The sequence below is a fragment of the Pezoporus occidentalis genome, unplaced genomic scaffold (genome assembly GCF_034315485.1).
Source record: "Pezoporus occidentalis ecotype Australia unplaced genomic scaffold, CSIRO_AGI_Poc_V1 ctg41, whole genome shotgun sequence".
NCBI lineage: Eukaryota > Metazoa > Chordata > Aves > Psittaciformes > Psittacidae > Pezoporus > Pezoporus occidentalis.
Window position 1 is genome coordinate 3,980,233 of NW_026915736.1, and position 25,971 is coordinate 4,006,203.

The window sequence follows — 25,971 nt, forward strand, 5'->3', positions numbered from 1 at the left end:
TTGTCTACTTAAATATATTGAAACTATGATGTATACCTTGTTACTCCCACCCTAGAGAGATGTTTTAGAAGCCTTGTATGTCCATTCTGCATGCACAACTCTCAAGCAGATTTTGCTGTTTACTGCTAACAACCAATTGCCACATTTCTTCGCTAATAAGAGTAGCCACACTTCGTCATACCTAATAGGAATCAGAAGAAAAAAATCACATTCATAAGGAAAACTTAGCAGTGTCTTCAAATAACAGTACTTACCAAAAAGAATAATAATAGAAGACATATAAGATAGAGGTATAATGCAAAGAAAAGAGAAATATAATCCTGTTACAAAACAAGAATATTTTGTATCATTCTGGGCATTGATACTCTATGTCATAAACAGCTTAGGGAAAGACAGAGTCCTGAGTCAGTATTTCCCATGGGTTTTCTCTGCTGAAGTCCCTTAGAAATGTAATAAAAAAATTTCAGGGTGGCTTATACCCCTCCCTGGCATACGCTTCCATTTTTCCTTTTTTCTGCTTTTCCCTCTTTTCTTTTTTTTTTTCCTTTATTCTTTATGTCTGCTTTTAACTTCTCTCACTCTCTCATTCCTCTTCCTCCATCTCCCTTGTACAGCTATTTTCTTGCTGGCAATTTTCTTGTTCCCTTCCCCAATATACTTATTTTGTTACATATGCTCTCCTCTCCTGTGTTTTTTCAGAGATGTTGGCAATGTAGACAGTCCTGATAAAACTCGGGGCTGAACTGCTTATTGCTAGGAACAGAGTAGAAAAAAGCTAAAAAGAAGAGGAACAGCTGCCTGAAATCTGTCTTTCACCCCTCCATATAAGCTGCTTCTGCAGGAGTGTGCCCTGGGGCAAAGGCATGAGCAGGATTCACTGTGAGGGAGGGGAAGGATGTGAGAAGCCCACACATCCAGATTTAGATCTAGGGGCTTTTCACAGATCTAAATTGTGAACTACCCATGAGTGGGCTCCTAGTCGAAAGAGGCACTAGCTGCTGAGGTTGGGAATTTAGAGCATTTGGATCATTTTCCAGACACACCTCTCTCGAGGCTAATTATCTCACATTTTTCACCCAGAGACCAAGATCACTTGATGCACTGAGCTATTATCCAAGGATTTAGGGGATTGGATTGATAATTGCTCCATTTTGAATACCAGCTGCGATTCTTCCCAATTATGCTAAGAAATGTTAAGCCTTAAGAGAGCCTTAAAGAAACAAAACTCACCAAATTTGTAGGGGACTGTATAATTCAGAGGCTTTGACAGACACCAGTTGAATCTAGCTTTTGTATGGTGCAGCTCCCATGATCCAAGGTTAATCAGCCAGAACTCAGGCAGAGAATGAAGTAAGCCTTTAAAAAAACCCTACAAAGCAGAAATTACCAACCAACCAACTTTTCTTTCAACTCTTCAGCTCATCAATATTTCTGAGGCTTTAAGAGTTATCCTGCTTTGATAAATATGCAAAGCTATTAATAGACATCTCTATAAGGAATTTCTTTGGACTGATTCAATTTCTTAATCCAATAGATTTACAAGAGTATTCAGAAGAGCAGGTATAGCTTGATCAATCTAAGACTTGTATTTTTTAAAATGATGCAAAGTGGAAAAGTAGACAAACATTTGTCCATTGAGGTAAATAAACAGCAGAAAAAAAAAATCAGTTCATATTTCATTGTTTTTTGAGGTCTTTGGAGAAGCCATCCCTACATCCAGAGCCAAGCAATGCAAATATGAATGTGTATTTATGCAGGCAGTTGCTGATGTCAAAAACCATCAGTGTCCTCAAAGTGGACCTCAGACCAGAGCATATTGCATCACTATCCACTGGCTGTTGACAGCTCTGGTGACATGATATAGCAATAGATAAAGAAAAATATTCAGTACATGATCTACCTCTTTGCAGTAAAATGGTTAAGTTTTGTGCATTTGCATATTTTTCATGTGGTAATTTGATTGGAAATTAATAGGATTATTTTTGACTGGCTGTGGTTAATGCCATTGCTTGTTTGGCTTTTATAAAAATCTCCATAATTTAGGAATATTTATTTAAGTCACCATAAAAGTATAGAAATTGATGTAATAGAAATTGATAGTAAAATTACAGACAGCTGGGTACAGGATGAAATGAAACAAATTTACCCAAACCCATTATCTTAGGAAAACATAAATGCCAAATTAAGCATCTTAGGCTAACAGTTTAAATGATCCAATTTAACACTAATAAAGGTACTTTAGACCCAAGTCCTGTTTGATTTATACTGTATGAGCATGCAGAGGAAAACATCTGCTGACAGCCCGGGCCAAACACAGATACCACAGGGAAAAGCAGCTTGGACCACTGCACCTTTCCATACCCATTTCACATATTCTTAACAGTTCTTGATGAAAACTTCATGGGAGTAAATTACCAAGGCACAACTGGTTTTATTTTGTCCTGGAAAATTGTTGAGGGACAACATTTATAATGGATAAGCATACATAAGGACAACTTTTTTTAATTTTTTTTAGGCTTTGTTGAACAAAGAAGCAGCACTGAGACATTACATAACCCTGAAAGATTTTGGTTTCAGATGATGATGGCTATGGCAAACGTGGGCCCTACTACCATCCACAAGGCAATGCACAAGCAGCAGTAGACTAGACTTCATGATTTCTTTCAACAGACCATTTGGTGTCTGAGATGCTGAAACTAGAAACATGAGAGCAGGGAAGGGGACACTGGAAAAGGTAACTTAGTCTGAATAGCATTAAAATTGAGTAAAGGTGGCAGTTCATCTGCATTAGGAAAGACAGCATTAGGCACACATTCCTCCCTCCTTCTTTCAGGTGGTGGCCATGGGCAGGGGAGCAGCTGTACTGCTGGGCTGTGCATGACCCCTGCGAGGTGCATCCAGTGCATCATTCCTCTCCCAAAGAATTCACCCCAGGAGGAATAACTCTTTTACACAGCAAACAATTCAACCTGATATTTTATTTATTTATGTCTGTAAGCCAATGTAAGACCTAGCACTTACAGTTGGAGACTCCTTGAGACAAGGATCAAGTCTGTTTTCTATTTCTCATTGCCTCTTTGGCCACAAAGAAAATTTAACTACAGAAAATCAATACAGATTTTAAAAAATCTTACTAATAAGAAGATGATACATGGTTTTTCTTGTCTATGACTATTTTGATTGTCATTGTCTCATGGCTAGTATTGGCCTAATAAGTTTTAATATTTCTAATTGGTTTCTGTTATGCGTGGAAAGCTAGAGGTTATTTTAGCTTACATGTTTGTATAATTGCCTCATGTTCACATCTCTGTATGAAAGTGATGATTCAGAAAATTTTTCTTCATATCAAAGGTATTATTTAGAAGTAGATTTCATAAAAAAATGCGTCTTTTTTTGTCCCTCAGTTTTCTTTGGATATTGGCTAATGCAGTAAATGTAACGTGTATATGTTTTACACAGTGATGCCACTTTGTGAGTTTTATTTAATGGTTGTTGCAGAATATGTTTCTTCGAGTCATATAAATCTTCCATTCCCACAAGCAGAACCAAAGAAAAGGAAGAAATTTTGTTTCGAGGTTTGGAAGCTTTGTTTCACAAATTTACAATATGTGGTTAGGAAACTAAAGACAAAGAAATAAGAACAAAATTGTTATATGGCAGACATCAAAAGATTTCAACAATTGTTCTGAAAAGCAAAGTAACTGAATATGGCTGTAACCCATAAAGAATGATGACGCTGTGACTTTCACACAAGGCACAGTTCCCAACGATCCTTGACTCTTCTTGCCATATGTAAACATTTTATACCTTTTTCCCTGTATTCATGAGGTTTGAGGACTTTCCTGACAAGTGTCAAGCTAGAAGGGCATATCCTTCTCTTCCTGTGGGAATTCAGGCAGTGGGGAGAAGAAAGATTAAGCCAGGAGAGTTCACATCAGGAAGGGATATACTCATTAAGTGCAAATAAACAGGAGATAGAAAAAGCCCCCCTTGACCAGATGAAAGGATAATGGAAAGAACAGATACTTAAGTGCAAAGCCGGGAATGACGTGGGGCACCTATGTTTGCTTTAAACTGAAAGGTGTGCTTCAGCTGGTCACCACAGGACCAGACTAGAACTTGCCCAAAGCAAGATCTTCTAAAACATGTAGTGTCTGGATGTCATCCAGCAGCTGTATACCAACTGCTGTCCTTTACAGATTTGGTCCTTTGAGCTGTACTCATTTGCTAATGTCAGAATAGTCTATGAGACCAGGACTTCTTGGGATACAGGCCTGGGAAAAGACCAAAAGTCTGCAGGCTGGAACTTAGCTGACTAAGATACCTGGAAGGGTAATGCCTGGTGAAGCATCAAAATAACTACACGGAGGCTTGATCCGTCTTCAGTCAGGGGAAATAAATAAGATATGCTAGAGGAACTAGAGTGAAAGGAACGAGTTGATGACCTGGCAGAAAGGGGAAGAGGGAACTGGAGGGGAAGGGTGAAACTAAAGAGGACTCACAGACATCATAGTTTGAAACTGTGCATATGCTTTATGTCATAACAAGAGTTTTGTCAAACATTTGCTTTGATGGGAAAGCAAGATAATGTCTCTCCAAAAGCTCTTGACCTGTAATGAGATTTGTTTAAAGTGTTTTTGAAATAATGCTGAAAATGCTTTAAGTTTCACTGCTACCAAATTAAAGCTTAGAGAGTTAGATTCACAGCCTATTAAAATTCTGTTTAGCATGCACATATTAACACAGATGTTTCAATAAAAGGGTTTTCCATGTAATTATCTAATGACTTGCTATGTCAGTCATGGTAAGTCCCAGGTTTGTAACTTGCTCCTGAGAATTAAACAGAAAATAAATATACCAGTTCTAACCTGCTGTCCTTCCCATTTGAGCTGAAAGCAGTAAATGGTCTCATGGATGTGTCTGATTTGATTTTCATTGCTGAGAAAGTAAATCCTATGAGAGACAAAACTAGGCAAAAAGATGTGCTATTTTATTTTCATTCAGTCAATTTTATACCATGTTGGATGAGAATAGACTGCCATATTTTCAATTTAACTGCATTCCTCAGTTTCTCCACTCCCAAATATTTTCATCCAAAGAGATAAAAATGGTTACAGATCTGCAGAATTGGGCATTTCATGCCTGAACATTACTTGACTGAGCAACAGGATAATGGGATACTTCCCCCATGTCAAATCTCAGTATGAACAAATTCTCCCAAGGAAACCAAGACGCTTATAAGAATCAGCTGAGAAGAAATAAAGCAAGTCAGGTAGCACCCAACCAGAGACACACAAGAAGAGCAAACAGCAGTGTTTGAGAAACATAGCTTAACCAAGAGACAAGCTAAAGTTTCAGGAAGCTGCATTGGAATAAACTGAGACTGAAGAGTAGATTCTTCTGTCTTCAGCACCCAGTAACGTGCACGAGATGTTGAAGAGCTACTTTGGCCATCACCTTCACTTGTGATGCCAGGATAACCCTAAACTCAGGCCATGATCTCCTGCAAAAAGGCAGAGCTCACCCTGTCTGGCCCAGGCAGACTGTGACTGTATTCCAGACTATAGAGCTATGCTGCTAGCTGGTTAACTGATGGGCAGAGAAGGGGGATTTGGCGTACATCAGGACCACAAGGAGTAATACCCCTGTGGTTTACTGTTTTATGACAGCTCCATCTGTCACATCCCATCAATCTATTATTGCCTAGAGGTGCCAATGCAACTAAGGCAGCAAAGAAGTATGGCCTGTTTCCTACATAAGTCTGCTTCCCCCATCATCTCTATTACTGCTGGTGGTAGCACAAAGGCTCTTTCCTCACAGTGAGAAAAGATTTCTGTAAGTAATCAAGGTATTTTCTGAAAAGTTTGTAAAAATCAAGAGTTCCGCCTACAAGAGTAATTGAATTCTTTCACTATTCCCATAACCAATCCTTACAGACTCCCAAATAGGCAGATTTATAGCAAAGACTGGAAAACAAGTTACACATACAGATTTCTGTTCAAAACTTTATTCATGTACTTTCATGACAGCAATCAGGGACTCATTTTCACTCCCTCCCCTTTTGCTATACAGATATGGCTCTGTACCTCAGAGTCATTGCTATTGTTATTTGAGACCTTGCACAATTCTCAGCTGCATGCCTAGGGCAAGTTTAGAAATAAAAGCTGCTGGTTTTCTGAACAGCAGTCAGTGAGGCTTTCCTCCTCCAAGGGGGAGGATTCCTCATGGTAGACCCTCACGGCAGGATGTCTGGAAATGTCTCTGTTTAAGTTGAAACCCAGGCTTAATTACTATTGTGTTGCAATACTGAAACATACATATAAAACCAAAGAACAGATGAAGTATTTTAACAAACAGAATATTAAGTGGAAACTTACTAAAAATATGAAGGTAATATTTATGTGATGCATCATCCAAAAATTGTATGAATACTGTGCCAACAGAACCTTAGCAAAATTGAGGAAGAAAAAAACCCAACAAAACCCCACAAAAACAAACAAACAAAAAAAAAACCACAAAAAAAACCTCAATTATTTGCATTTCCTTACCAAATATTTTACAGTTATCAGGATGACAAGCACATTAAAAGAAGAGCTCATTGTCATTGTGCTGTTGCAATAGTCACACTAATAAGGCTGTCCATCGTTTCAAAGAGCTGCTTCTTTAAAGGAAGCTACAGTAAATTGTTTAGGGAATTCACCATTCAGTAGTTCCCTCAAGTGCTGCATCCATCTTTCACCGATTAATAATGAAACATTAATGAAAATGTTTCTATGTCTCCATGCGCCCACCGATTGAATGTGGTGCAGAAAAAATACAGCCCTTGGAAATTGTTATTTGTCTCACTTGTCAGACAAGCAGTAGAGAGAGTAATTCTTTACTGGGAATATTGGTAAAACAAGACCTTCATTTAGGGGATTCAGACTGCTAAGGATGATTCTCAAACTGACATTTAAGAATAACTGATTCTCAAATACCACATTAGCAATCAAGAAATCAAGAAACATAATTAGCTCAGCATGCTCTGCTTGAAACTACTACTGTAGCTATCAGCTGCACCAAATGCCAGAAGATGAGAAATGGAGAATTTGTTTTTCATTGAAATAAATTATATTTTACTTTATTAAAGGCATGAGAGCTTGAAACATTAATATTTCTGAGAAACTGCTGGAGCTAGCTTAGATCAGGGTGGATTTTTCTCCATTATCCAAGCAAATTCTGGGAAAGCAATCTGTCTTTTGTTTTGCTTGGTCTGTACTAAACTCATTGCCATGACATCATGCAAGACAACCCGGCAGAGTGTATCGTAGGTTATTAATATGTTTTCATTTCATTTATGTACAGAAGCTACTGAGATCATGGTTTATATGTAATTGCATAATGCATTATCTGAATTGACCTTCTTATTCCAGAATTAAGTGCCGGGATGTCAAGCAAACAGACCATGAAAGCCAGTACTTCTGGACACAGATGGTAAAGCTTATGTGTAGCGAGAGAGGAGTAATTGGATGCAAGGTAGTAAACATTTACTCAAATCCAGTCAACGTTGGTAGTGCTTTAATTTAGCAGCTGCTTTGAAACTTATTTGAGTATACAGTGGTCTCAGATCGCTGCAGAGTTGAAAGCTGCCACCCTTCCTCAATTTCTTAGCAAAGAAGATATGGATTAAATCCTAAATGTGTTTGGGAATTGAATGATACTATATACTCGAAACTGATTGCTTCAGTATATAATGTAGGACAACAATTAGCTTCTACTGTACCTCTTCTACGAGTGAAAAGGGGCCTTAAATTCTTAACTGTCTACCACTTCAGCACTTTCCACAAGTATCTTTATCTGTATTTGAATTTGTAGAGAGAGATTAAGCATGAAATCACACTTCCTTAATTTGCTCAGTGCCAACACCACACTTTTCCCAGTACAAAATAAAAGGAAGTGACACCTTTCATGACCTTGGACCTCCCCATCTCTAAAGGCTCTCTCCCTGCAAAATCAAAATGTTCCGTTACCCTGGGGAAGCAAGTCACTGATCTGTTGCTGATAAAGCCTTACCTCAGCCGACGGGCACTAAAAGCCACTGGTAGTGTGAGAAGTCTGTTGATTGATAAAGAATTCACAGGACTAGAGACTGACAAGTTTTCTAGAATAGGCAAGAAGAAATTTGAAATGTGCTGGATTGGAGAAGAGCAACGTAAAAAGTAAATGTGTGTTTCATGAGGAGGAGGAGAGCAGGGAGAGGAGTTACAGGGTCATGATGCTCTTAGACTGTGAGCCAGTATTCCTAGGTTCCATGGTCAGATAAACAGCAGTGTATTAATTTTAAAATGCTGCTCTGAAATGTCACCTTCATCTCCATTGATCTCTATTACCAAACAAGTACTTCAGTCACTTGTGACAAAAGGCATTAGTCAATAAAAAGCTCCAAATAAACTTGAAGAAGACAAACAAACTCTTCTCCCTTAGCTGCACACAACAACAATATAAAAAAAGCATGAAAAAGTAGGGCACTGAAAAAAAGCTTCTAAGACTGAAAGTAAAAATTTAAATATTCTATTCTACACCTTTCAGAATTATAAAAAATATTGTGGGTATGGGTGGGTTTTTTTGTCCTCTAGAGGGGATGTTTTTGTCTGGATGAGGAAATAGCCCAGTAAAACATTTTAAGCATGTTTACTTTGATCCTGACATTAAACTGGGGTAACTGGTACCTACAAATCTACTGCAAAGCTGAAATTTAACCAAGATGTTCCAAGGCTTAAATTACATTTGAACCACTGAACCATCTTCGATGAAACACTGAGAAAGAATTGGTAGCTGGGAGACAGCAACCATACAGACTACTTCAGCAGCCTTTCAGACCCCACAGCCTCTATCGCTTCTTATGGAAATGTTCAAACACAATATGCCCTGGCATCTCTCCGGCTGCATGACCAACTATTCACCTAGGATGTAACCAGAGTTATGCATTCCTCTGTATACTTACAGGCATGCTCTGGATGACATTTTACAACAGGCAGGTCTCAGGCGTATGCCTCAAATTGTATGTGCTCTGGCATTTCAAATCCAGGCATGCATTCATGTTTTGTACAACAAATAAAACTTGTATTTTGGGTGAGGCCACGTCAAAGACTTGCTCACAGATCACACCCTGGAGCTCTGAGCTTGGGAAATGTATCACTAATGTGATCACAGCTGATGATGATTGGTGGAAGAGGGTATTGTTTATATTTACCCCATGGCTGTTTGGCAAGGTTAGTGCTCACTTTTCCATCCCAGTAGTCTATTGTGATATTTGTTCTTTGAGCAACAGACTTTGTGTTCATGCTTGAGATAGATACATAGTGCTGTTACATGTACATAGTGTTCATTCCAAAAAACCTGTTAGCAAAACCAAAGTGAGTCAGTCGTAGTGTGCAAGCACTTTTCACCATTTGCCTGCAGTCAGCCTCTCCCAGACTGTTTCTCTGGGTGTGTTACCTGTGGACAACTACCTCCCTGCCTTTTTGCAGACCACAACACCATTGTGGAGGCATATAAAGTGAAAAACTTGGTTGCAGGAATTCCTATGATCAGTTTGGAAAGGTACAACCACACAGGAAAAAGAGCAGTTTTGAAGGCATTCTTGTCATCACTTAATATCCATGTGATGAGCGAGAGCTGTAGCACTGCTGCAACTGCTAACATATCCATGAACTGCCATCGCATCTGTTTGTCAGAGCTTGGGTATTTCAGAAGCTGTCACCAAAGAGCACCCTTCAGGGAAGTGATGTTTTTCTGTTCTTTCCTTAAATCTTAAACTGAAAGCAAACAATGGCTGTAAATCCTCCTGATGGTTGCCCAGTCAGAGGGGCATCTCCATAGCAGTGTAGGCTGAGGCACAGTCTGAAGCAATCCTTTCTGCAACACAGCTCAAGACTGCTTTTCTATAATGACCGACATATCTTTCATGGCAGAAGAAAAGAAACAGAGGCAAGAGGGAGGATGTGCATGTACTGGCTCCACATCAGCCAGTACAATGCAAAGGGAAGGCTCTAGGACCCCTGTGGGCCATTTCAAGCCGTTGTCCTATACCTTTTCGTAGTTATTTCCTGTGCTCTTACAGTCTCCAGCATAAATGCTGAACTACAGCTCCTGGTCCTTGTTTTCCATAAATATTGCAGTGGAAAATTAGCTGAATTTAATTACAGTTATCATGAAATAGCAAGCATTAATCTGATGCCAGTAGCAGCTGTATTTTGCTCTTTTGAAAGCAAGAAACTATTTAAAAACTATTTCATTAAAAGCAGAAAACTATTTTAAAAACAAAGTGAAAAGCATTCTATTTATAGAGTGGCATTATCCCAGTAAACACAAACACCTCAAAATAATAATATCCCTCTAATAGGATGCTATTGTAGTAAGAACCTCTCACAGGATCAAAAATCTAGGGAAAGATTTAGCTGGATCTAAAATAGAGAGGAAACAACAAAATATATCCATTTTCTCATTTCTGCTATTTAGGCTGATGACATGTACTTTCCATAGAGATGCCCATCTAATTATAGAATCATAAAGTTCTTTAAATGTGCATAAATTGCCCTAATTCACACATCAGTTCCTCCTTTGCACTGCAAAAAAACATGTCAGTGCAATGAGGATCAAGCCCTTTGCAGATAAAAAGCAGTTTGCTTTTGAGATCCTCTTCTCATTAGCTTTTCCACTTTCCCTCCTCCTCCTGCCATGTGGGATCCATCTGGGATTAGGTGTTGAAACACAAAAGTGCTGTGGACGGTTCCCACCCGCAACCCCTGAGGACAGTGGGCAGCACACCATGCCTCAAGAGTGGTTTAGAGGAAAGGCTGCAGATGATTGTGACTGCACTCAGAACCTTTTGTTGCCTGTCTCCTGCCAGAGCTTAGGGTTCTGTACCAGTCAAATTCTCCTGTATATTATTTGCATGCATAAAACTAAAAAAGGTATATAGCCACTGGAAGGAGTTCTGATTTAGGCAGTCAAAGACACTACAAACTGCATAGCATGTGGAAGATCAGTTATTAATTTTTAGCCACTGAATTATAATTTAGATCCCATTTTTACCTTTGTAGAAGCTGACAATCTCATCTTTTACAAGCACCCCTTCTAAGCTGAAGATGCAGATGTTATGATACAATTGTCACTACTTATGATAAGACTACACACCAGACAGTGCAGCAATTTTGTAAGGCTGTGTCACATCAGTTATGAGAACCATCTGGGTAACTATGTCACAGGTAGTGGGAAACATATTTACTGTACAGCTATACATCATCATAAATGAAAATAATAAATGCACCTCACTCATAGTACAAACATCATCAAGCACACAAACCCCCAAGACTTCTTGTCCTACATTCACTTGAGACAGTCTCATAGGTCCACTTGTCCATAGTCTGATGGGATGGTACATGAGACTTTCAGAAGCATTTTAACAACCAGTTTATTTTCCTCAAAGCTGAAGTATACAATAAAATGTGTCAAGGCAGGGTTGCAGTGCTTTACAGATGTGGAATCATGAGGCCAAGGTAAGATACAGCTTTGCATAACTCTTAAGTTATAAAGCAGTTTACACAGACTGCTTTTTTAACACTGGTACTTTAAACTCTCCTCCTGCCTTTCAAACCACTTCTGCTGCTTCCTAAGGCTTCTCAGGAGAAGCAGCCAAGTTGTAACATATTTCATAAGCACTGGGATACTAAAATGTGAAGCACTAGGTCTCTTCCTGTCCAAGATGAAAAAACTTCCTGTGATTCTTTACTACAGTGACACAGAAAAACATCATCGATGTCAGGCAAATAACTCAGAGCAATGTAAGCAATATAATCCCCCTTCTCTACCCCCCAAGCTAAAAGTCAAAGTTAAAATCATCCAATAGGACATTATCCAATATATTTATTCCTCCAGGCCACATTCTTGCATCAATAATTTTCTGTTTCTAACTCCTGACACACTGCAGTGAGCACTTTGCACTGGTTATTTCCGCCCTATTTCAACACCTCTTAACGACAAGTTTGAGGCACAGTCCTGTCCTCCCAAAATCCATTTTTTAGTTTCCATATATACTTCCTAAAGAATCCTAACCACCACAGACACTTGCCCAGGAAATACATGGGTTTGGCAAGTAACAGAAAGCACATACAACAAAATGTACACAAATTTATAGATGTGCCTCTTGGCACCACAGTGCCAGGGAACCTGCCTACATTGAACTGCTTTTAGATAGGGAAAGGGAACACAAAATACCTCTGACTTCAAAGGCAAGAAGAAAAGGATATATGTGCACACATACTGACTGCTTCCTCCACACTGCATCCCCTTTCTCTTGGCTACAAACAGCCCCATGCCTGCCTTCATCTCCATCATGGCAGAGTCTATTCAAAACCCAGGTCCAAAGTCTTCAGAACCTGAAAAGTTTAGGCAAGTATAATGGTGAGGGAGAGATGCTAAACAAGGACTACCCAAAAATATACCTGTCTTCTGATGCAAGTCCCACTGCCTCCTGTTTTTCTTGGATGACTCCCCATGCAAATTCCCACAAGCAAAGCCTTATTTAGCAATAAGACAAATCACAATTGTCATTGACAAAAACCAAAATGGCTGATCATCTTTAAAGTAACCCCTCTGAATTCTAAAAATAGTGCCTAGGTCTTTGAGACTCTAAGTCTAAAATGTCGTGTTGCATATACACAGAGAGACAGAACAGGCCCTTGAATGAATGAGTGCTGACAGCTTTAGAAAAAAAAAATAAGGCCAAAAATCAAGCTTTGCTTTTGGAGCCCGCTGTGCATTGGAAACATTAACTTGCTTTGAGTAAAGTTTGCTAACTGAGCAGCAGAGAAAGCAAACAGGGCATGCTAAAAGGAGTTGTGTATAAGTTCTTTCTCATACCTTTAGAGCTGTAGGGACTAAACACAAGGAGAAAAATGCAACTGAAAATCTGGCTGCCATCCAAAATGTCAAAGCCTTTGAAAGAGCCCTGTGGTGAAAATTAAGCTACTCAACATTTTGATTTTTCCTATCTGTTTGGAGAAGAAGAAAAGACTGGCTTTAATTATAATTACTGATCAAAAATTGGGAAAGTTTGTGTGTGTGTGTATACATTTTGGCACTGGTGACTGTAAAAACCTGCTTTAGATTGTTTGCAGGGTTTCAGATACCAGTTTGTGTTTACCATGAGGCACAAAAATTATTACCTATTGAATGGTGTAATCCCTGTTAAGAATGGTACTGCTGACATTTCCATCTCATTCTGAGGATTTTTGACATTTCCTGAGTAGAAGAAGGGATAAATAAGTATGGACCCTGAAACACACTGAAAATTTTTATCATGACAAAAGACAAGCAACGCAGTGGAAAACAACTTTTAAGGCGTCATTTTCCTGGTGAAGTTTCTTTCCCTTAAGGATTATTTTTTTACAACTCTGCAATAAACGCTTCAAAAAAGGACTTTCCAACTGAGTATAAAGAAAACTTATATCCCTCTTTAACACTAGTCCATCGACTTTTCACTTGCAGTTTGCCTCTTTATGCTAATTATCATATGCCCTCTATTATAGGAATAGATCCTTGCAGGGGATGCAATTAATGATGTAAAAGATACTTCCACCCAGATTTCCTTTTTCCCTCACAGAATTTCTAAGTTTTTGGCACTTTATATTTTTAAGAAAGCTTTTAAGAAGTCAGAATGTGTGGCATCATATTTTACAGACCAGGAGTCTCTACCATATCCCACATAGCTGCTTATGAATTTCAAAGGCCTCTTTCCAGATAAACATCTAAAATTCTGGATCATTATCAAGCTCACCCAACCTCCTTTATTCTGGAAAGCAGAGGGCTGTGTGTAAGGATACAGATTGTATCACAAGCAGTCAATAGTTGCATCTCAGGCTGCTGATTTTAGGTCAGAATTTTAGACAGGTCAGAATTCACATAAGGAAAGACATGCTCTCTTGATATTTCTGTTTCAGAAAATTGAGATGTTTGCAGAACCAGAGAACACAGAATACCTCTCAGCCTTCACCAAACAACTCTGAAGCCCCTGAAATGCTTGCTTTAGGTTTGGAGCAGTAGTCAGATGTAAATGCTGATTACTTTTTATTTAACCCACTCAGCTGAAAATAAACCTGAGTATACTGTACTTAAGCTTTGTTTCTGCTCAAAGCCTACTAGAAAATGACATTTCTATTTAGTGCATATACAATTTAAAGAAGTACAGTGCTGAAAAGAAACAAAACAAAACTCAGAACACTGTGTTCGTCATTCCTCGGCATTTTAGACTGAGCCTGAAGACAGAATTCATTAATGGGTGAGGAGGAATGGTAGGCCAGAAATGATGGAAAGACTGAAAATTATTCTGAAGTCTGTGGGGGAAAAGTCAGTATTACAAACTATGCCATTGCCTGTAGAGTGGCTGAAATAAATGAAAAGGGACCTGTATAAATCCATGCACAACAAGTTATAGCAGTGCAGACACCAAGATCTGCATCACATTCCCAACAGCCCCCACTTGCCTATGCATTAGCATGTCCACTTATATATGGCTATCACACAAAGTCCTTGTTAGGATTTTAATGGGAGGGGGACTTTTGTTTCCCTCTCTTCCTGTTCTCCCTCCCCCCCGACATCTATGAGGTTTAAATCTCAAATACCTTTGGGCTTCCTTGGGAACTAAAAAAAACTACACATGGGGTACGGGCAGCCCCTGTTCTACAGCATGCAGTGCATAACATTCGATGGTGACTCCAGCTGGGCTAATCCAGCAGAATCTACCAGATTTTCCAGTACTCCTTAACAAGAACATTTCTAACAGGCACACTGAGAGGTAAATGACCTAAACACAACACACATAGAATATGCTTTATGCTGTTTGTGTCACTCAAATTATCAAGTCTGTCCCTGATTTAGTGCTACCTCCTCCACAACCTGTGTCGATGCCATTTTTTTAATAAAGGCTGCCATGAGCTTCCAGACATTCCCAGGTTTCTTCTGAGTCAATAATTGACTCTTATTTTGCTCTTTATGAAGTGACTGAGATATCAGGAGTGTTTTCAGATCATCTGCTGGAAAGGTGCTTTGTTGGAGAGGGGTTTGCATACTGCTTTACAAATGAATCTGTAAAAATTCCCCTATGCATTCATTGCAATGACTAGATGCTTGACAGTGAGAGGGGAATGTTTCTTAGAGAGAGAAAAAAAATCCTAATGAATATGGGCAATACTGTGGTAAATTTAGCAAAAAGCCATACCACCATTATAAAAAAACAATCTATAATAATGGGGATTGCAAAATTATTTCTCTAACAATATGTGGAATTAATCATAAAAGAGAGTCAGACTTTTCCTGGGAACTAAGTTCAATTCCACTTTAAGTTTTCATCTTTAATTGCTACTTCAGGGGTAAATGCTGCCATGACTCTTGGGAGAACACTGTAGGCACCAAAAACATTTCTGACGAGAAATTTCAAACACCTGAGGGGTCCTTTTTCCTTTCTTCGAAATGGACTTCTCTTTTAAATGTGGAGGTCTTTCTGGAGAAAAAAAAAAAAGGAAAAAGAAAGAAAAGGAATTTAATTTGTGGAGATTTTTTGAAATAACATTTAACAAAAAAGATTTAAAGTGAGAGGAGGTTTTTTTTTGCAATGTTTATGGGAAAACTCTTTCAAACACAACTGAATAGGAAGAGAACAAACAGGGAGGCAGGAAGAGATAAGGACAAAAGCTCCAATTCTGTTAATTTTTTGTGCTAGGATGTAATTATTCTCCTGTACATGGGAAGAACAATGGGACACAGAGAACCTATACAGATAAATCCTGCAACTTACCTCTGTGCTTAGAGAGGATGCTGCAATGAGACTCACTCGGCAACAAATAACACCAGGCTCGGCTGCTAGGGGAAAGCATGTGCAGGAGTGCAGCTGGGTGGGATGACGTACAAAGGTGAGGGATGCAAGACTCTGGGAGCAGGCACCGGAGCAGTGCTGGGAAAGGAAATGTCATTGGAGCAGCGGCAGGAGGGGATCAGACTCTGCAGTACTTGAACTCTGTGCAGCAGATGAGGCTTTTCTCCCTAAATATAATTGTTGCTAAACTGTCCAGGTTTTCTTGAAGAGCTGAGAGGGCTCTATTCAGACAAATACGCACAGAAACAGCTCTGCTGCCAGCCATTTGTTAATTAGCTATCACAAAAAAAAATAAAAAAAAAATTAAAAGCAATCATCAGAAGTTAAACTTCAAAATATGCTTCTGCCAGCAAAAGCAAAATAGCCCCTTCCTGGATAGCTTAATATGCTTTCCTCTAGTCCAGTGTGGACTAGAGGCTTTAAGATAAATTGAAATTAAAACAGTAAAGGTACAGAACCACCCAAATCCCCAAGTTTACAGAGACCAGAAGATGGGAAGAAAGGGGGTGATCAGGCCCCAAAGTATTCCCCTAGTTCCTCTACAGTATTCCCCAAGGTGGTTTCAGCTTTTATATAAGTTTATCATTCTAGGGACAAACCAGAAACTGTCCTCAGCTGCAATTTCCCTAAAGAAGAATGTTCAGGGCTTTCAGTCAAGATCAGGAGATCAAGATCAAGAGGAGGTATGCTGTGACACAGATACACTCCTCAGAGTTCAGGGGCTAAGGATGGAGGGGGGCTCTGAGACCCGTCTTTCCCCTTAGAGCTCCCACATGATTTCTAACTGATACTTTAAAAGAATACCACTTCTAGCCCTGCCAAGAAATAACTCAAATTCAAATCACACAAAGTTGGGTTCACCCATCAAGAGACTACAGATCTATTAATTTTTCCCTTCTTGGCCTTGAAAATGACTCTGTTCAGCCTACTTAAAATATCTTGTTCATGCCAAGCTATGTGCAGAAGCTTCATGCAAGATCAGGATTGGAGCCAACAGTTTTTCTCTAAGTAGCACTCTACCGGAGTTTCAAATCACTTCAAAATGATATTTTCCTGGCTGCCTTCCAGGGCCCAGAGCAGCTAGAGCCCACAGCGTGGATCAACGGAGCATTCATCTAGTTTGGGCTGCTTGTGATCAGTGACAGAACTGAGGCAATGGGGACAAACTGGCACATGTGAAACTCCTGAACACAAAAGAAACCCCACTTATTTACCATGAGGGTGGTCAAACACTGGAATAAGTTGAACAGAGAGGTTGTGGAGTCTCCAGCTGTGGAGATACTAAAAACCTGACATGTACTCAGTGAGCAATTCTAGTTGGCCCTGCTTGAGCATTGAGGCTGGACTAGACAACCTCCTTAGACCCCTGCCAACCTCAGCCATTCTGTATTCCTGTGTTGCTGCTGTGCTTGCTGAGAATGGACTGTGCAGGGGACAGTAATCATTACTCTTGGGTTGCTTCTAACTACATGCCACATTTTTTCACGTGCATTTCAATCCTTCCTGCAGAGCTGTGAGGTGGAGGTCCAGAAAAGGGCTTGTAGGGAAATGCAAGACTTGGGTTTCCTTCCCATATGCTTCCTCAGGGTTTGAGGAAAGACAGAACTGTAGTGCTGCCTTGCTCCCTCTCCTTTCACGCACTGAAAGTGATCTGGAGAAGCAAGGGGATACTGTTAATGAGGGAATCAAGGGAGTTACTTTAAACCTTTATAATCTTTATTTAATGATTTAACTTCAGAGCAAAGGAAGATAGGATAGCTTGGAAAGGTAAATTGTGGCTCCAGAAGACATGTAAAAGAATGAAAATATGCTGCAGGTATCAAACCCCTCAGAATTAATTAGACCAATAAAGAGAAGGTACAAAGCAGTTTGAGCTCACTGAATGTCCTGGGTTCAGCAGTAGCAGTCATTTTTCCCCTTCTTGGTAGCTGGTGCAGTGCTGTGTTTTGACTTTCAGCTTGGGAACAGAGCTGATAGTGATGTTTAGGTTTGGCCAAGGACTTTGTGAGCCTCATGCTCTGCCAGGGAGGAGGGGAAGCCAGGAGGAAGCAGAGACAGGACACCTGACCCAAACTGACCAAAGAGGTATTCCATACCACACACGTCATGCCCAGGATGTAACGGGGAGTTAGCCGGAAGGGCTGGGAGACTGCAGGGTTGGAGGAGGTATCGGTCAGAGCTTGGTCGGGCTGGGGGGGCGAGTTATCGGTCGGCTGGTGGTGAGATGATGTATTCTCTTCCCTTGTTATTTCCCTTATCATTATAATCATTGGTGGTAGCAGTAGTGATCTGTGTTATACCTTAGTTACTAAACTGTTCTTATCTCAACCTGTGGGAGTTGCATTCTTTTCGATTCTCCTCTCCGTCCCTCCGGGAGCAGGGGGAGGGCAAGAAAGGGGGGGGAAGTGAGCGAACGAATTACCTGACTGGGTTTAAACCACGACAGTTCTTTTTGGCGCCCAACGTGGGGCACGAAGGGTTGAGATAACGACAGATCTGACTGGATTAATAGTCACTCGTCACAATGCTGATTTATTGGCTCTCAGAGTTGTTTTGCTTGATCTCGCAGCTTCAGAATGTTGTAACTTACGTAGAGCCGGTATTTGCTGTGTTAGTGTTTATCAAGTATGGGGCCTGGGCTAAGGCTCTTGTCTCACTGTGCTTTATGGCAATGGCTTGTAACACGGGTGGGCTCCAGCAGCAGGGTGGGACGGACGTGGCCGTGGACTTGTACCTGGCCGTCCGGCTGCTCTTCACCGTCCTGGCCCTCACCCTACTCTCCATCTTCGTGAGGCTGCGGGGAGCCGAGGGGGAGCGGCCCCGGGAGCCGGCGGCAGCCGAAGCGGCCCGGGAGAGCGGCCCCGGGGACCAAGCGGCGGCGGGAGCGGGGCCGGAGGCCGCGAGGGGACGGCTGCCGGTGGGGGAGGTCGGGGCGGTCGAGGAGAGGAAGGAGGCGGCTGCCGAGCAGCGGGAGAAGGCGGCGGAGGAGCCGAGCCCCGCAGAAGAGCCGAGCCCCGCGGCCGAGCCGAGCCCCGCGGAGGAGCCGAGCCCCGCGGCCGAGCCCAGCCCCGCGACGGCCGAGAGCATCCCCCGGAAGCCGCCCGCCGAGCCCCAGGAGGATGCAGGAGACCACGCAGCATTTCCCAGCAAGGCAGAGGAGGAAGAGCTGGACTCAGGAAAAGAGAAGCTGGCAGTGGGAGAGCCGGCAAGCACAGCAGCTACACCAGCCCCAGTGACAAGTACAGCAGCATCAGTTGAGAGTTCTGAAGGTTTTGAATGGCCTTTGGGTGTCCTTGGGACCTGCCTGCTGATTGTGATGGGGATCAGCATGTTGGCACACACACAGGCTGTGTTCTACCCACGACCATTTTGTCTGATCTCAAAAGTTAAGCAGAGTCAGGTTTGGGTCTTGTCTGGGGTTAGACGACAATACAGGGGGACCAAGAGGTTTTCCCCAAGGCTGGACAGCCAGGAGTGGCAGGGTGTATGTGACAGTATGGGCAAGTATCTAGTCCACTGGGCCCCTCCAGTGCTTTGGAAGCATCGGAGATGGAAGGCAGCTGTATGGAGTCCCCAGCAACAAGCTGCAGAAACTGCTGAAGGGGACAGTGAATTATTTTGAGCCTGGTGGGCCCAATGCACTTCAGGCCATCAGAGCAGAGATGCAACACAGAGATGGACTCATGATCGAGGGGTGGACTTAGCAATGGACACTATTGCCTAGGTTATTCACGAGTGTGAACACTGCACACAGTCTCTCCTGCTCTGGAAGACTGTTACAAGAGATGGAGCCTGACATGGACCAGATGGACGCAGCAGCTTTATAGGGACTGGTCCATGCACTAAGTTAAGAGTGCACCGAGATAAGAGTGATGGTATATTGAAAATGTGGGATCTGAGCATGACGTGAATGGTATGGAATAAGGGGTGGATAATGTCCTGGGTTCAGCAGTAGCAGTCATTTTTCCCCTTCTTGGTAGCTGGTGCAGTGCTGTGTTTTGACTTTCAGCTTGGGAACAGAGCTGATAGTGATGTTTAGGTTTGGCCAAGGACTTTGTGAGCCTCATGCTCTGCCAGGGAGGAGGGGAAGCCAGGAGGAAGCAGAGACAGGACACCTGACCCAAACTGACCAAAGAGGTATTCCATACCACAGCACGTCATGCCCAGGATGTAACGGGGAGTTAGCCGGAAGGGCTGGGAGACTGCAGGGTTGGAGGAGGTATCGGTCAGAGCTTGGTCGGGCTGGGGGGGCGAGTTATCGGTCGGCTGGTGGTGAGATGATGTATTCTCTTCCCTTGTTATTTCCCTTATCATTATAATCATTGGTGGTAGCAGTAGTGATCTGTGTTATACCTTAGTTACTAAACTGTTCTTATCTCAACCTGTGGGAGTTGCATTCTTTTCGATTCTCCTCTCCGTCCCTCCGGGAGCAGGGGGAGGGCAAGAAGGGGGGGGGGAAGTGAGCGAACGAATTACCTGACTGGGTTTAAACCACGACACTGAAATAAAATGGGAAATTAAAAAAAAAAACAACAAAATTTCCTAATCAAAGTTTTCTTGAATTTAACATATTCTCAGTCATTGAATCTTGCGAGGGAGGAGGAGAACCAATTTTACTGACAGAAAACAGTTCAATTAGAAATAGACAAAAATTACCATCTCAAACTGTATAAAACGTTTTTCATGTGATGTGAATCCTGGCTCAGACATTTGTTTAACATACCATTCTAAAATGAAAAAGGTGATCTGGTTTCTTTCCAGTCTAATATTTACTGTTAGGGTTCATAATTCTGTAGTCTTTCCAGTTCAATGAAAACCTACATAGAAGAGATTTTGGAGGTAAGAAGGATGGGTTATTGCAAACATTTCTGGGATAAAGACTGTGATAGAAATTGCAACTCCCCCATTTGTTTTGTTCATTGTGTTCAAGATCAGAACCAATACCCCAAAAAATGCCATCATGGTAACTTTTAGATACATCAGAAGAAATGTGTCTTCTCCTTTCCTAAACATCACATGGGTTTGTTTTGCACCATTTAATATTACCTGAGAAGACAGCAGAAGAAAGAAGTATATTATTTTCAGATGTCTATATGTATATGTTAAGCTTTTCAGAAGTTGTTTTGAGTTCTGATAAAGCAGATAGAGTTTATTTTTTAATATTATTGCTCCAATAACATTGTTCTAATGCTATAAAAATGATTTTTTTAAGTTTCTACTAGGTGTTACCAGCAGGAATGAATAGAAAATGACCTTTAGAAGTTAAAAATTATATGTCAAGTTTTAGTCTCAGCAAACCAGCAGTGCTTAGGCAAAGGAGTCAAAATATAACCTAGTTTTTCCAAGAAAATTACATCAGGTTGTATGTTCAATAACACAGCAGCTTACTAGGTGTGTAGAAATTGCAGGCTCATAGGCACACTCCTCTGCAGCCAGAGGAAGGGTAAGGTAGAACTCGAGTACCTGAGCTCTCACCAGATTCCCACCACTTTCTTACTGTATATGCAACAGGCAATTTCCGTCAGCTGTCTGTGATAACAGCTATTTCCAACTTTGTACACCAGATCAATCCAGCCAGGCACACACAATTAAGAAAAAAATATCTTCATGGCCTTCATAATTACAGAGCACTACCCTCTAAACCAGAGTGGGATTACATGCATACAGAGAGATCATTACCAATATTCTCATAACCCATTCCCTCCCAGATCCAGATAAATGCTTTCCAAAGAGATGCACCATAACAGGAACTTCCTTTAGTAAAACAAAAATTGTGGGGGGAAGGAGGGGGACAATCTAAAACCTTGGTTTATTACTTTTAGTGTTCTCATCAGGCTAGTGACAACCTGTGATTTCTAAGTTCATCACAAACCACAACATATGCACCTGTACTCATGGTAACAGATGAAAAGATAGGTACAATTAGTATTTATTTTACATAACCTAACAATACTAGATAACGGTTGGCTGTTCAACAGCCACATTACGCAAATCTTTTAGCATGAATACATCAAAACCACCAATATACAATAAAAGATTCCTTGGTTTAGATGGACCAGTGTGCAAGCAGACAGATAAGTTGAGCCCGAATAAGAGGCTGTCTTCTCCATGGAGAAGAGAGCATGAAAAGGTCTACCATCCTGTTAATAAGTCTCTACAATGAGCAACAAAAAAGCTGAAAAATGAAATGATCCTGGTAAACTCATAACCTGAAACTGTTTGAAATAGTACAGTTCTGGGTTTTTTTACTACAAAGCTAGAAAAGTGGGCATTTAGTTTAGTTTCTTTCCTCTCTCCTGTCCCCTCCCCCCCCCCCCAAAAAGGAACTCTCAACAGTAGGAAGGCAGAAAATGGCTAAGCAGTCACACCCCATTGCAAGACATTTATTGATCATCCCCCTGAACACACACTGTGTTTGATTTTGCCCATGCTGGGTTGTACACTGCTATTCACTGTTCTGTACAAGTTTTTGAAATGGCTACAGAGATATATGGGCTGGAACAATAGTCTGTACTCATACAGAATGAGTATTTCTGCTGTTTTCAGTAACAGTGGCTCAGCCCCTCAGAGATGAAAGTCTGCACATCTAACACAGTTCATCTTGAACTCCAACGGCAAAGGGAGACATTATGGCAAAACGAGTGCTAGCAATCCACTGGGATAAAGAAAAATAAGAAATAATTATGTGGTGGTGAGAAATTAGCTGACCTCTTCAACTCCTTCAAGGCATGGAAGATTCTATTTCTGCACCATGGAAGTAGAGCTCCATTACACTCACTATAACAACTATTAAGTTTTCCTATACAGAATACCTCTTATTCCTTTTCAGGATGTTAATGAACTTGCATTCCCCTCTGAATGTATCTTCTTACCTAAAAGAGTTTTCACAGAAGTGACCAAACTAAGCTACAAGTTATTGCACTACTTACTAGTCTTGAGCAATCCAGGATTTTTTCTGAACCTAAACGCAGTTTTCCTTCATACATTACACAGAAGAAAATATTTCCACAATGTAATATACCATGGAAGCAGATTTACAATCAGCAGTACTGCTCATGGAAGTGACATCACTGGTTCGTAGGATCTGAACACAGGATAGCAAGAGGGGTTTCACAAGGCAGAATCTGCAGAGCTCTGCAAAGCTGTGTTTTTTGTAGCTTTCCAAGACTTACACAAAATCATAGAATACTTTGGGTTAGAAGGGACCTTTAAAGTCATCTAGTCCACCTCACCCTGCAATGAGGAGGAAAGGGTATCTTCAACTAGAACAGCTTGCTCAGAAGCACATCCAACCTTACCTTGAATGTTTCCAGGGATGGTTTATTTGCTACTTCTCTGGACAATTTGTTACAGTGCCTCACCACTCTCCTTGTAAAAACATTCTTCCTCACATCCAGCCTGAATTCCCCTTTTATAGTTTAAAGCCATTATCCCTTGTCCTTTTGCAAGAGGCCCCACTAAAAAGTCTGACCCCATCTTTCTTATAAGCCCCCTTTAAGTACCAAAAAGCACAACCAGGTCTCCCCAGATCTTTCTCTTTTCCAGGCTGAACAAGCCCAACTCTCTCAGCCTTTTCTCATAGGAGAGGTGTTCCATCCCTCTGATCATTTCTGTGGCCCTCCTCTGGACCTCATCTGACAGCTGCATGTCTTCCCTGTACTGCTGAATGCAGTACTTCAGGTGGACTCACGAGACTGGAGAAGAGAGACAGAATCACCCCCAGTCATGACCTGCTCATCATATTTCTTTTGATGCAGCCCAGAATACAGTTGTCTTCCTGGGCTGTGAGTGACATTGCTGGGTCACGTCCAGCTTCTTATCCACCAGTATCCCCAAGTCCTTCCCCACAGGGATGCTCTCAAAGCAGAGATGAGGCCCTCATCTTGAAAATCCTGAAATAATCAAGCTCTCTAAAATCTGAAACAGGACTGAAACTTTTAAAGCATTTTCAGTTCCATTTCTGGAGTTGGTTTCAAGTCTCCTCATAGTCAGTTGCATTGACAGAGTAAGGTCAGAATCTGCTGCATCAGGATGTCAAAGGTTACTACGTCCTGACAGCAGAGAAATCCTGTAATTGAAATAGTCAAGCGAGCACAATCAAGAGACCAGAAATATCCACATTTTGCTAAATAAATTTGTTGTGACGGGGTTTATTAAAGTGAACAGAAAATTCATTTATAATAGAGATGCCTGAAATGCAGCAAGGAAGCCTTACACTGAAGGGAGTACTTAATGGAAAAGCCATGTAATAGCAGAAAGAACTTATAGGCTGGTCTTTGATACAACAACTGTCAGAATCCTACAATTACAATTCCCTTTTTTTTTTTCCCTAACAGAAAAAGGTTGGAAAAATGCAGTTTCTTAACATTTTTTTCAGGTGAAGTCCATTGCACCAACAGGAAACCAAGCTTCCCTGTGAAGTGGCAGGGTCAGCTCTTTTCTCTACTCGTGTACAGCAAGCATGAGTAGCAGCAAGTGGCGGTGTTGGAGCTCTCACTGTGCCTGGTTCATGCAGTAACGAATGTGGTGTGTCAGTTTTGGGGACTGCACAGTTGACAACCCTGCCTGCAGCTCTGGCTGCTCTGCAAAGCACAGCGAAGGTCACAGTCAGTGACTTCCAGATTTCAGGTCACTGTTGTGCAGAAAGCCTCCCTCCAGCAGTATATGCATTTCACACCTAGCTGCTCCTTTTGTCAAGCTGTCATATTTAATTAAAATGCTGACAGGCTTTAAGGATCTCCACAATGTGCAAAAAACACATAAGATCAACACTCCACACTTCTACCAGTGATTATTCTTTTTGTACAGTTATTTAATTTTCTTCCTGTAGTTATTAATGGTTTGAATTTTTTTTTTTCCTTTCACTCCATGAAAGGCAGAATAAGAACCAGCTTCATGCCCATGTCCTCAGCTGAGACTTTCTCCATCCAAAGAAACTCTCCCCCTGTGTTCACTGTTTGGTTCCTGCAGAACATGTGCTTGGGCTGACAAGAGGAGAGCTCTTACTGTGCGCTTTATCTCTGGCTCTCTGATCAGAGCAGATTTTCTGTTTTTTTTATTTAACCAGTAAGTACATCACTTGGTGCTAAATCCATAGGAGGTTAAGGCATCTAAGTGCTTATGAGATATTCAAAAGTCTTACCCTGCTTCTGTAGTATTAATTCAAGTGCTTGGTTTCCTGAGGTTGTTCTTGGGGATGTACCACAAGGTGACAAGTTCCCCACTGTGTGTACTCACAGCCAAAAACTTTCTCATCTCTTTCCTTCAGGCACCTGGAAACCTCAACATTATACAGGAAATTCTGTTGGTTTTTTTTTAAGACAGAAACAAGATCCTGTCATCACTGCAAATAACTTACAAGAGCTAGAACTTCTCTCTGCTTTCAAGGAGGTCTATGAGATATTCATCTTTATCATCACAGGGCTATCAGCACTGTAATTTTATGTGTGTCTCCTCCCTGCATTAACCTAGTGTGGTACTTTGGTTTTGCCATTTCATGCATAACTACTGTGTCTAATGACACCTTGTGGTAGTGGGTCCCAGTTGCATCAGAGGATTCACCTAAGTAATTCCTATTGCTATACACATCTGACAACCTAGGCTGACAGACCAGACAGTTTGGCAGAAGGAAAGCACAAACCCCCGACATACACAGCACAATACAAGAAACCAGACACAGCGTCTGAAAGGGGCCTGATCCTCACGAGCTCCAGTAACTACCACACCATCTACCTCTCCAATTCCTGCATCTTCTCATCCATGTACAAACTTGTTCAAGATTACCTTACTCAGGCTTTGAGCTTGGCTATTCACCAAGGTAAATTTACATGTGAAACATGCATACCCAAAAACATGTGACAAAAGGCCCCTAAATTGGAGACAGTTCAGGCAGAAAATACTGACAAAATAGGAAATTCACTCTCAGCATTCTTCTCCATGAGGAACTCAGTAGGAAATCACCCATTAAACTGTGTCTGCACTTACAGAAGCATAAATGTTTGCTAAGAAAACATGCTTAGTCCAAACCAGGAGAGCACTTCTAAAGTGCAGCCATGAGC

General features: G+C 41.2%; 1 long non-coding RNA gene across 1 annotated transcript in view; it reads right to left on the bottom strand.

The window, feature by feature from the left end:
- Positions 1-3,585: 3,585 nt before the first annotated feature.
- LOC134171632 (uncharacterized) overlaps positions 3,586-25,971 on the bottom strand; it is a 56,386-nt gene continuing 34,000 nt past the window's right edge. Inside the window, exons 3-4 of the long non-coding RNA XR_009967692.1 lie at positions 4,869-4,938; positions 3,586-3,881 (exon numbers count right to left, since the gene is read on the bottom strand). This is a non-coding gene — a long non-coding RNA (uncharacterized LOC134171632). The remainder of the gene's footprint in view (positions 3,882-4,868; positions 4,939-25,971) is intronic.